This window comes from Tupaia chinensis, unplaced genomic scaffold, assembly GCF_000334495.1.
Source record: "Tupaia chinensis unplaced genomic scaffold, TupChi_1.0 Scaffold000309_1, whole genome shotgun sequence".
In the NCBI taxonomy this organism is placed as follows: Eukaryota; Metazoa; Chordata; class Mammalia; order Scandentia; family Tupaiidae; genus Tupaia; species Tupaia belangeri.
The window spans coordinates 620,302-631,827 of record NW_006159800.1 but is presented as its reverse complement, the minus strand read 5'-3'; the positions used below and the strand labels follow the sequence as shown (position 1 = coordinate 631,827).

General features: G+C 36.3%; 1 long non-coding RNA gene across 1 annotated transcript; it reads right to left on the bottom strand.

The window, feature by feature from the left end:
- Positions 1-1,070: 1,070 nt before the first annotated feature.
- On the bottom strand, positions 1,071-9,470 carry LOC102485168 (uncharacterized). Its single transcript, XR_334898.1, has 3 exons — positions 9,327-9,470; positions 4,599-4,792; positions 1,071-1,190 (listed from the first exon to the last, which is right to left on the bottom strand). It is a non-coding gene; the product is annotated as an uncharacterized LOC102485168 (long non-coding RNA).
- Between the last annotated feature and the right edge of the window lie 2,056 nt (positions 9,471-11,526).

Sequence of the window (11,526 nt, the reverse complement as noted above, 5' to 3'; positions counted from 1 at the left end):
GAGACAGAGAGACAGAAAGCGAAAAATCAGCCCCCAGGGGGGATGGCCACACCGCAATCCCTTCTCCTCCATTCTCCTCTGGGGATCTTGGGCACGCATGCACACGCACCCAGCATGAGTTTAAGCCACTGGATCTGGACTCTAACTGCTGTCAACTACATGGGAGTCCAGCGACATAGTTATTACACTAACTGCTGGTCCTTAGTTGGATCTTTTTTCATCAAGTTGGGGTTAGTATCTCAGCTCCTGCAATTCTTCCTCACGTTCACTTCACTCCAGATGAGGGTTTCATTTTACCTCTTACATGTACTCTGCAGCAGTTGGACTCTAGGATGAACAAAATTTAGTCTGTAGTCTATTGGTTTTTCCCTTTCTGAAACACTTTCTCAATGATCTTTATGTGGCTATCCCCTTTAGGACATTTAACTCTTAATTCTTCAGAGACATTTCTTAATAATTCCAGCTGAAATAGGCTCCTCCTTCCCCCCCCCACTTACTCTACTGCTTATATTTCCTTTATAGTATTTTTCATTACCTGAAATATCTTGAATTCAATAAATTAATTAGTATTTGTTAATTACTAATTAATTTAATTAATTTGTATTAGCTTATATCTTAATCATTTATTAAAAGATAGTAAATAACTGATTATTGAATAAATAAAATCAGCAGTTGTGCTTCTATTTGAAATATCCTCCTATAATATAGAAAGTTGATTGAATTGGCCAGAGTTCCAAAGCAAGAGAGGAGTGAAAACTATTATATTTTTATATTCCAACTAAGCCATGCTTCTATATTAAGCAATTTTAATATTATAAACACATTTTATGGTAATATAATGATTTATTTTTTCACACACTATCAGATCAACCTTTAATTTTCTAAAAAATAATATTTTTGTGTTAATGATTTGCAATTTACTAGAGCAGAAACTTGAAATTTTAATTAAACAAATGAAATTTTAGCAAAACAACACTTGGCTCAACAAAAACTCTCTATGTTGACTGTAATCACAGAGAGTATAAACTTGTGATTTGGCCAAAAGACAAATTCATTGTGAAAGTGGTGTGTTGTGGTGATTAGCATGGCAATCAAATCAGCAGGGAAGAAAAATGCAGCTTGATTGGTTTATTATCAGAGTAATTAATATGTATGGAGGTGCAGTTGTCCATTAAAAACTGTGTATCACCCTGTGAAAATAAGAATAAACAAAGTCACTATCACTAACAAGTTTATGAATAATGACAACCACAAAAATAAGCAAAAAACATCCCCTTGACCTTTTGCTCTTTTCCCACCTTTTTGCACATTAAACATATCATTTGATCATTGTTACTTTCTGGAAGAATGTGAAATGTAGATTTAACAAATACCTCTATGTCAGACTTTATAAAAATGACTATTTGAACAGTATTAACCTACTTATCAATAGTCAATATGTGAGGTAGCTGGGTACTGCACTCACTTCTGCTTCTAAATGGCATCAAACAGCAAAACCAACCTCTGGTATGCACGGTTATGACCTCGTCACTGTGCTAAGCATTTTACATGTATAATTTAATATAATATTCACAAGAAGTACATGAGATATACTGTACTAGTTTCCTGAGAAAACTAAGGTTTTAAAATATTAAGTACTTTTCCCAAGGTAACAGAGGTCCACAATTGAAGTACGGGTTTGTCTGAAACCAATTAGGGTACTCCAGGGTCCATGCTCACTCTTTAATACTCTTATCTCCCCAGTTTTATCACAAAATGCTATCCTCAATGTTCATTACATCCTTTAAGATATAGTTTCCCATGCTTTCTGCATTCAAGTGGCCAGTGGAAAGAATGGATTCATTGCATCACTTGAGATGGGTAAAATAAGGGCTCTGGAGCTGGTTGGGACAGTGCAAGAAGAGGGGAGTGAAGAGGCTGCTAGGAGTGCAAGGCAACAAGAAGCAATGCCATCAGAGCAGGAAGTGATTGATCATGGTACTTGCATTTTGGCAAAAATCTATTAACAGTGTGGAGCTAGCCAAAATTCTAAAATAGATTCAGTATAAAATAATATTTTGAAAAGTACCTATTGCCTCTATCTATTTTAGTTATGAAAAGACAGTATAGGTTGTTTTTCTTCTCAAATTTAAACTAAATCAAACTGTAATTAACACAAACTGTAAGCCAAGTAAACTAAAATTTCAAATTAATTTTTCAAATTAACGGTGAAAATAATAATCCAGCATTATGCTTAATACTAACTTTTTTATTTGGTATGACTTGAAAATCTGAGCATGGATTTTTCCAAATCATGATTTTGAAAATGATTTTTCAAATTTATGGAGACTAAAAAGACTGTGTCTTAGGATTAATCAGGCAATTCAATTAAACTCAATTAAATCCTAAGCAATTCTACCCATCCATTATAAATATATGTTCATCATTGTCCCAGTCTGTTTTCTGTGATTATATCAGAACCTTAAAGACTAGGTGAATTTATTTATTTTTTTTTTAGTTTTTTACTATAGGGCGAGTGCGCTTGCCAGAAAGACAGAGAGAGAGACAGAGAGACAGAAAGCGAGAAATCACCCCCAGGCACACCACAACAATCCCTTCTCTTCCATTCTCCTTTCAGGATCTTGGGCACATACACATACACACTCCCGGCGAGAGTTTAAGCCACCGGGTCCAGGATTCGAACCGCGGTTGGCTACATGGGAGTTCAGAGACATAGCCATTACACTAACTGCTGGTCCCAAGACTAGGTGATTTTTAAAGATGATTAATTTATTTGGTTCATGGTTTTAGAGGCTGAGAAGTTTAAGGATATGGTGCCCTATCTAGAGGGGGTCACCCTGTGATGAAATGACAGAGACTGAAGCAAATGTTTGTTAAAGAAACCACAAGAGTGAGCTGAACTCACTTTTGTACCAACTTGTTCTCTTAAGCACTCACTCCTGGGGACCAGCAGATGGTGTAGTGGTTATGTTGCTGGATTCCCACATGGTTGACCATGGTTCCAGTCCTGGACTTGGTGGAATGAAAATCATGCCAGGTGCATGTGTGTGCTTGCCCAAGATCCCAGGAGGAGGATGGAGGAGGAAAAAATGGTGGCATGGCCAACCCCCCCTTCTTACTTTCCCTTTCACTATGTCTGTCTCTTTCTCTAGCAAGCACATGTACCCTAAAGCAAAAATCTAAGAAAGAAAAAGGTAACAATATTAATTCAGTCACCTCTTAAAAGCTTCATGTTTTAATACTGTTATATTAGCAATTATATTTCCAACACATGAACATTTGGGAGACACACTGAAATTATAGTAGGACTCATTTTTGTCAACATGGTAGACATGAAATAAATTAAGAACAAAAGCTAGCTCATCTGGTATTTGAAATTAAAATTAAAAACTGAGGCTGAATACTTTTAAATAGCTTGATACTAATGTCAAAGAAGAAATTGGAACTCACATCTAGTGGAGACGGCTAACGTGCCTATAGGTATTTATCATAGAATCATTTACCCATATATAAAAAGTAGAATCTGAGTAGACTGAGAAAAAATTTCAGTGCCGTCCTTTCTGTTTGTTTGTTTTAAATTGCCAGAGACTACACACTCTCACAAGAGAGAGGGAGAGAAAGCAAGAAAGCACTCCCTCTCATGGGTCATATTCACGCTGCAATCTCACCTTTTTCATTTTCCCCTCCAGTCAGAATTTTGGACACAAACACATATACATCTGGCATGTTTCTCAAGGAGCCAGGCCAGGACTCACGTGGTTAGACATTTGCAATCTAGTCACCTTAACCGGTAGGCAATGAGCTAACCCATAAGCACCATTCTTACATGATAAAGCATTAATAATATTTCTGAGATGGAAACAACAATCGCTAATAGGAGAGAGAAGTGAGACAGACTGGTAGAGTAGTGAGCTGTGGGAAGAAGATGAAAGCTTAAGTGATCTTACAAATGAAAGACTTTGTCATTTGTAGTTATTGAAAGAGAGTTGGACTTATTCCAATAAGAAGAAATAAAAATATTAAAAATTTGAACTCTTTTACCAGCTTCATGACAAAATGAAAGTGAGAGCTATAGAGATGTACCTAGAGGCTGCCAATTCAGTAGCTTGGCTGATAAAGAGAAGAGACAAGATCAGAGAGCTCAGTCGTTTGAAGTAGGAGCTACAGTGAGATTTATTTAAGTGCAGAAATGAAGAAAATAGTGATGGAGGGATTAGTGGGAATCAGAAACAGGTTGACTGGGGAAGAAAAAAGGTTAAGTAGAAAGTTATTTTTGAGATTAGGTGCTTGGGGATCTGGAAAAAAATGTAGCTGGTGATTTAAAAAATATATCTTCTGGGACCAGCAGTTGGCTTAGTGGTTAAGACACTGGTCTCCCACGTGGCCAAGAGTGGTTTGAATCTCAGACTCAAAGGCTTGAAACTCACTCTGGGAGCATGTCCACACTTCTGAGAAGAGAAAGGAGGAGAAGGGACTGTGCCGTGGCCATCCCCCTGGAGGTGATTTCCCGTTTTCTGTCTCTCTGTCTCTCTGTGTCTCTCCAGTGAACACACACATCTTATAGCAAAAATTTTAAAATAAAATAAAATAAACAATACCTGCTAAGGAAAGTTAATCCATGCACATAAAATAATAATTTTCTTATGTCCAGAGACAGACAAATCAACACTGACCAGGCATTCTTGTGAGATAATTCTTCCTTGATATGTATTTGTACATTTTTCTGATTTCTAGAATTGCTTCAAATTACAAATGCCACTTCCTGGACCAGTGATTCAGTCCCACAAAATAACTAGATGGGTGGAATAAAGGCAAGATATTATTATTACTATAATTTTAAATATGTTCCTTATAAATTATTGATGACTGTTATTTATTCATCATTCAATTAGAAATTCATATTGAAGTTAAGTGAGCTTCCTGAAGGACAATTTCTATTCTTGTACTAGCTGAAGAAACTTGGAAAAGCATAAGAACTTATGACTGACTGATTGTCTTAATATTCATAAAATGGAAAATGTGTGTCTGATGCCCTCTAGATTACATTAAAACGAGAATCGGCAACAACAGCAACATTAACAAAACTACTACCATAAAGCCTTCCTTTGGTGGATAATACCAAATGTCTAACAGTGGGTTGTAGTTAAGCCTTAAAAAAAGATAGTAGAGCCCAAATATTTAAATTTCTTAAAAACTACCACCAATGAGTTAGTGCATATAATTTGGAAATATTAAAAAGAAGATGCATATTGTTCATTATTTGCTAGGAATTTAACCCAAAACTACATATAAATGCTAAATAGGTGGAACACAATCGGAAGCTGTAGAGAATTTATTCTGCTTTAATGCTATATTCCTTTAATCCAAGATATTGAGAACAGTCAGACCTGAATTCCTTCCTTTGAACTATTTGCTGATGTCACATACTAAACCACCACGAACTGAGTCAAAGAGAAGAATCGGGGAATTTTTTCTTGACTCACTGGAGTGTGGAACCTGAAAGCATGAACCCTGGAGTTAGGATGTACAGGAAAGTTACCTGACCTCATTATTAATTTACTGAGTGACGTTTTCAGTCATTCAAGCCTCAAATGGAGATAATGAGAATATTTATAGTAGAAGATCTGGGTAGCTGTGGATAATGTATATATGAGAACTTGGCACTTAGCAAATGGCCAACTAAAGGTAAGGACAAGTCTGACGCGGAATGTTGTTATATTTCAGAATTTAAATGGGAAGATCGGACCACCACAGAAGATAAACGTACATGAGACTGAATTGGCACTTAGAAATATCAGTGTTGATGGGACCAGAGAGTTGTAGAGTGTCAAAGCACAACTCTGAGAAGCAGTCCCACGTAAGAAGGTTCCTGGTTCAAGTCTGGAAATCTGAGTATACCAACACAGGCTGGCCTATGATCGGGACTGGCTGACAATCTTATCACAGGATCTGTTTTCTTTCTCTTCTGTCTCTTGCTCATAGAAGATAAATAATCTTAAGAAAAATAAGAAATAAATATTGGTGTTATATTTATCATTAAAAAAATGTCTTTTTGTAATTGTTACAGCTGTATGTGAACTTTCTACACACCAAGAACTAGGTCAAACCATTCCTTAGCCCATTTTTTTTTTCCTGGTCTCAAGCAAAGATATGTTGACTTTCTTAACTTCTTACCTCTAACTTAATGAAAATAAAAAGAGAAATTTCAAAAAAGAAAAAAAAAATTCTGACTCCTTCCAACTTAATTATATGCAATGTCAAATTCTTCAAGGAGCAGCCACTAAAGTTCCCAAATTATTTGCCCTTTTTAGAATGCCTTCTATTAGTTTGGAGATCTGGTAGGAGGAGTAAGCCTGGGAGTAGAGAAGTTTTGAATCAACACTCTCAGGTTAGCATAAATGCAGGTGGGAAGGGAGTTTTTATTTTAGTTATGGTTTGGCTTGGATATTATCTTCCCTGGGTGAAAGGGGTAGATTGGAAGAGTTTTGAGTGGTTGAAAAAGACTGTATAGGCAAAAGCATAAAGGGTAGAGCAGAATAGGGACTAGCAACTATAATGTGCATAAGAATCAACAGGAAAGTTTGTTAAAACAGATTTCTAGACACGAAGCCCCAAGACTTTTAGACAGGAGGTAGATCTATGAATTGGCATTCCTAACAAGCTTCCAGATAATACAAACTGGCATGTAGAACATCATGGAGAATCACTAGAAGGATAAAAGGATCACCTGTCTGCTCTAGCACGGTCCTTTCTGTTTCTGTAGTCTACCAATGTTCATATTTGATAATACACCAGATACTTGATGTTAAAGAAGGTAAGTGAGAGAACAGGTCCCTTTCAGAAGGGTCATTTAAAATTATACCAATACAATAATAGCTATAATTTATGGTGTGACTTTCTTTCTCAAAACTAATATATACAATAGTTGAGTAAGATTATGAGGAAAGGATTTTTTAGAATAGAAATATGAGATGCAGATAGTTTAAGTAATCTGTCCAAAGTGAGGCAGTGAATGAATGGTGGAACCAGGAATCAAACTTGTAATTTTGAAATAGTAAAATCTACTCTTTCAGTGGGATATACCAACTCCAAAAATGTAAGTTATCAGCTGATCGTACCTCTAGAAATGAGACCAACAAGGAAAAAATGAAGAAGTAAGCAGATTAAGCAGGTATGGTTGTAGACAACATCTTACTAAATCTTCCAGTGTCTGACTTTTGCAAACATTCTTATTTATCTAAAAATCTCATGACAAGTTGTCATAATGTACTGAGGATTATAACTCACTTTTATACTTGTGTGTGTGTGTGTGTGTGTGTGTGTGTGTGTGTTGTGTGTGTATGTGTGTGTCCAAATTTTCTAAGTAAGGTATACAAAATTTACAAGATATTTTACTCAGGTTTTAAAGTCAAATAATTAAGCCAGCCAGATGGTGTAGTGGTTATGGTGGCTAGATAGAACATGTCTGACTTCTAGTTTTGACTCCAAACCCAGTAGCTTGAGAAACACACCAGGTGTGCGTGTGTGTGTGTGCACCCAGAATCCCAAGAGGAAAGTGAAGAAGGAATTGTGATGTGGCCATCCTCTGTGGAGATGATTTGTCACTCTCTCTTTCTCTCTGGCCCTCTCATATCTCTCTGGCAAAAGTATGTTTTCTCCCTCTTTCCCCTCCCCCCTCTCTCTCTCCTTTCTCTGGCAAATGCGTGTGCCCTCTAGTCAGAAAAAAAACTTAGAAAAAAATACTTAAAAACAGTGAACATTTCCAAATATACACATGTCTCACAGTGTACAGAAAAGGTTCTTGAACATTTCTATTTTTCAATTTTTTTCTCTAGACGTTTTGAGAGTTAAGTCATTAATTTGTGCTTCTATTTCCCACAACTAAATAAAAATTCTTTATGTTCCTATTTAAAATCCACACTTCATTCCTATAGAACATTTAGTATTCTTTTCTAAAAAGATGACTGGACCTAAGAGAAAGAATTCACTTTAAGTGTTTGCTGTAATTAGTAATGATTTATAAAATAAAAAGAAAATTAAAAATCAAGTACATAATATAGTTGTACAAGTAATGAGTTTTGTGTTAGAAAAAGTAGAATTTGGGAATCAGCAGTTAGCGTAATGGCTATGTCGCTGGACTTCCATGTAGTCAACTGTGGTTCGCGTCCCGGACCCGGTGGCTTAAAACTCATGCCAGGCGTGTGTGCATGCGTGCCCAAGATCCCAAGAGGAGAATGGAGAAGAAGGGATTATGGTGTGACCATCCCTCCTGGGGGGTGATTTCTCACTTTCTGTCTCTATGTTTCTCTCTCTCTGTCTGGCAAGCGCACGTGCCCTATAGCGAAAACCTCTCCCCCCCAAAAAAATTAAATAAAAAAGAAAAAGTAGAATTTGAATTCCAATTCTGTTTTGGATATTTCCCTTTGGTATTCCTTTAGTTTTTCATATCTTCAGTTTAGTTTTTCATTAAACACTTGGGTCCTGCTTCAGTGACACAATTGGCGGGACACCTCTTGGTTTGGCTGGGACCATATGAGAAGCCTGGGTTTAAATCACAGACCAGCCTAAGCTCCTATATCCTGGCTAATGGGGAGTCTGGTGCAGGGGCTCAAAATGGTGAGACCCTGTCACAAATCCTCTCTCTTTTCTCCTTCTGCATGTGTGTCTGTCTCACTCTCTCCTCTCTCTCGTTATCATAAAAATGAAAACTGAGAATATTATTCTTATATAGGTTATTGTGGAGGCTACTGAGATTACCAATAGATTTTCTAGGAAAAGGTATTAGGTTGGCATTCAATAATGACAGCTGTTTCAATGATTATTATTATTTATTATTATTATTATTATTTTAATGCTTAGCCTCATATTTGTGTCATTTTTCTACCACAGGTCTGGTTTGGCACTCTAACTCTTCCTGTTTGAATTCGAATTAGACTCCTGGCTGAACCACTATTCTAATTTCATCTGTCTTTAATTTCAAGTAGAATCATTTTAAAATGTGGACTCAGTGTCTGTTGTCTCTGTTCTAAGGACATAAGCTGGGATGTCACTGACTTTCATGGGTACCTACACCTATTAAGCATGTCTTGTGTGGACATGTAGTTTCTCTTGCTCATTATACACCCACAGAAACAACTTTCTATTGCTATTAAGTGAAGATGCCAAAATTCAGAGAAATCAAGCAAGAGTCACACAGTCCCACGAGACTAGTCAGCAGAGTTGAGATAATAAAATGCCGAGCTTGAGTAGTGATTAGAGAATAAAGCATAGCTTCCTAAGGAAAACATAGGAGGCATCTCTTAATGCTGTCCAGCGTTTGTCCTCACCACTTGCTCTGTCCATTTATATCTCTGTGATAAGTCCAGGAGGAACAAATGCTGTTCCTCCTGCTAGTGTGTCCCTTCACCTCTTTCCCCTGAATATTACTTATCCTTTTAAGATCTAGCTTCCAGGGGCTCCTCTTTGAAGCTTCCCTGGAATCAGACAGAATGTTTCTTTCTGGCTCCATGGTAACCAATGCTTATACTTCCACAATTGTCCCAACCCCCATTATATTGGGGTTCTAATGTCTGCCTGCCTTTTCCATGAAACTCTGTGTTGTCAGGACAGGAACTGTCCATGTCTACCTTTGTGATCCCATAATTAGAGCAATAAGCAATACTTGGGAGGTTTGCAATAAATTAATGTGTGATGGAAGAATCAACAAATGGATACATAAAAAATGTAGAAGGATAAACAAGAACCCTAGTTTTACTAAAATATCAGTCAAACTGCTATCATAAAATTGATGCAAAACCATATTTTTATGTACATGGATTTCTGAAGAAAGATAGAATCTACAAAGAAGCAATCTACAAGGCAAAATAAAGTAACTCAGTGAATAAAGTCATTATGTTTGTTATAGTTGGTAATACAATTTTAGTCTGTAATTTCATTGCATAGATGGCTAATTATTATATTGCAATTTTTTCCAAAGAGTGAAAAGCAAGTAATTAAAAATAATTTCACAAATTCCTAATTTAAGAAATCTTTTTTATGAGAAGTATAGTTTACAAACATATGGAGAAAAATAGTTAGATCATGAAAATATACAAGTGTGTATAAAATTAGAAAATCTAATACTAGAAATCATTCTAGTAAAAATTTACTATAGAAAAGATAAACATAAATTATATTCATAAATATATGGGGAAAATATGTGAAATGAAGAAGAATGATTGTTAAGAAGGAGGCTATGCAGATGACCTTGGAAATGGGTTCAGAGGATGAAAAAGCTCAGAACTTTGGAGTCCAGCGACAGATAAAATACACATTATAGGACACTTCCCTTTTATAAAAATGTCTATTGTGGGGCTTAAAGTTACAGAAATAATGCACTACTCAAAAGAAACCAGATCCTACATTGGACTGCTGTTTAAGTCTCCAACTTGGTTTTCTGAAACAGGCAGGTGCACGAGTGCCCGAGATCCTATGTCTAGAGGACAGGAGGAAAGATTCCATGGAGTGTGCACATCTCTCTCTTTCTCTCTCTTTCTCTCTCTCTCTTTCTCACACACACACACACACACACACACACACACACACACACAGATGTGCATGCACAATATCATAAATCAAAACAAAGAACATGTAACAGTTTATTGAGTTTAGAAAAAGCCTCAGTCAGTCACCTCTTCTTTTCTTCTTCTGTAGTGTCTAGAAGGCCCTAGTATCTGCCAACTCTGCCCTTACTGAACCTTACATCCACCTGGTGCACATGATGGACCCAGTCAACCCTTCCTCTTCTAGTTAAAATGTCATCTATCCAGTCTGGTTCCAATTGCAAGTGATTCTCAATATCTTTTTTTTTTTTTTTTTTTTTTTTTTTGTTGCAAAAACATAGATCTGCCTACTCTGGGGAACACTGAATAGATCAGATACCAAGAACAGAAACTTATCTCTATAAAGGCTGCCGAGTTAGGGGAGGATGCTTTGGACTTTAACAAAATCAGCTATATTTTCCTCTAAAATCATTTCTGTGGTAAATTTTAGTGCATAAATATTAATAAATACACACTATATATATTGAATCATTGTAAGAGTCACAGTGTATTTTTCTATGCAAAAATGTGTCATGACCCATGAGAAAAACACATCTTTCCCAGCTGGTTTACCTGGCTTACTAGTGATGGTTTATGTGTTCCTGAATGTCAAAAATTAAAAATTAAATCCACAACTTTTGTTAATAAAGAAGTCATATTTTCAGATTAAGCAAACTATGATAGCATACTTTCATTTCAGCTTCTTTTTTTTTTTTCTGATACTGGGTTTTCTCTGGAAATAGTGAGAGATCTTCACATGACAGTATGACAGTCTCCTGGGAAAGTGATTTAGCTCTCAGTGACAGGAAGAAAGTAAATGAGCAGAGTGGATGGTACCGGATAGAGAGGAAAGCTCAGCTTGACAGCAAGTTAATTCTAATGTTCGTTTTTTCACCTCATAGCGATTTATAATGATGATGTCGTAATTCATATATGTATCCTATTT